The sequence below is a fragment of the Acyrthosiphon pisum genome, chromosome X, assembly GCF_005508785.2.
Source record: "Acyrthosiphon pisum isolate AL4f chromosome X, pea_aphid_22Mar2018_4r6ur, whole genome shotgun sequence".
In the NCBI taxonomy this organism is placed as follows: Eukaryota; Metazoa; Arthropoda; class Insecta; order Hemiptera; family Aphididae; genus Acyrthosiphon; species Acyrthosiphon pisum.
The window spans coordinates 30,674,092-30,675,071 of record NC_042493.1 but is presented as its reverse complement, the minus strand read 5'-3'; positions in this window follow the sequence as shown (position 1 = coordinate 30,675,071).

Below are 980 nucleotides of genomic sequence, written 5' to 3'. Positions count from 1 at the left end.
CCCCCCACGGCTTAGGTTTCATACCGCATATAGGTAGGTGGGTGGGTATAAATTAATGTAAATTGCCACACCTAAAAAAAATTAGTTCGGCGCCACTGAGTCCATACGTTTAGTGAATTCGTGATCCAGCGCGACGGTATTATATTATTATGCTGAAAACTTTGAACAATAATAAAATTAAATAATAATACAATAATAATAAAATAAACAATCTGGTGATTAATTCATTACCCGTGGCAACAATTAAGGTCGATGACAAATCACATGCTCTTAACTTAATTCTGTGATTTGCCACCATGGTCCATCTATGAGTCTATGACTCAAGTCTCAAACCCATTACACATCAATTATTAAACACAATAATGAAATATGGGTTAGATGTAACGATACAATGTTAATATTATAATTTTAGAAAAAAAAAATTAAAATAGAAAAAAATATATAACAGGAGGCCAACGATGCATATATATATATGAATTATCATTGTTATTGTATACAGTCAAATAAAATCTCGACTTATTTCATGACAAAATAGCTGATATCACACCAAAAACACTTCGTTATAACTCCGTATAAAAAAAAAGTTAAGTTAAAAAAAAAAAATTTAGTAATGATTAAATCTTAAAAAGACCTGATATAATATGGAAACTAAGTAAAATGCCATTTTATAATATTACAAATACCTATGATGACAAATAAGATCAATTGTAATGTTAAATACTTAGTCAACATATTATGTTTAACTATTTTGCAGGATGTAAAACGTAGAAGTATACTTAATTAAATACAATTAAGTAACCACTACAGTATTTACAGTAATTAAGAGGACGCTACCCATGCATTTGTTGTCTCCGTCTTACACACGCATGACATAGCAAATTTCCGTTCACTAGTTTCAATAGCGTGTTGTTAATTTTAATATTAGAGTGAATTAACCTATTATCATACTCATGGGCGCCGTGAGGGGGGTGCAAGGGGGT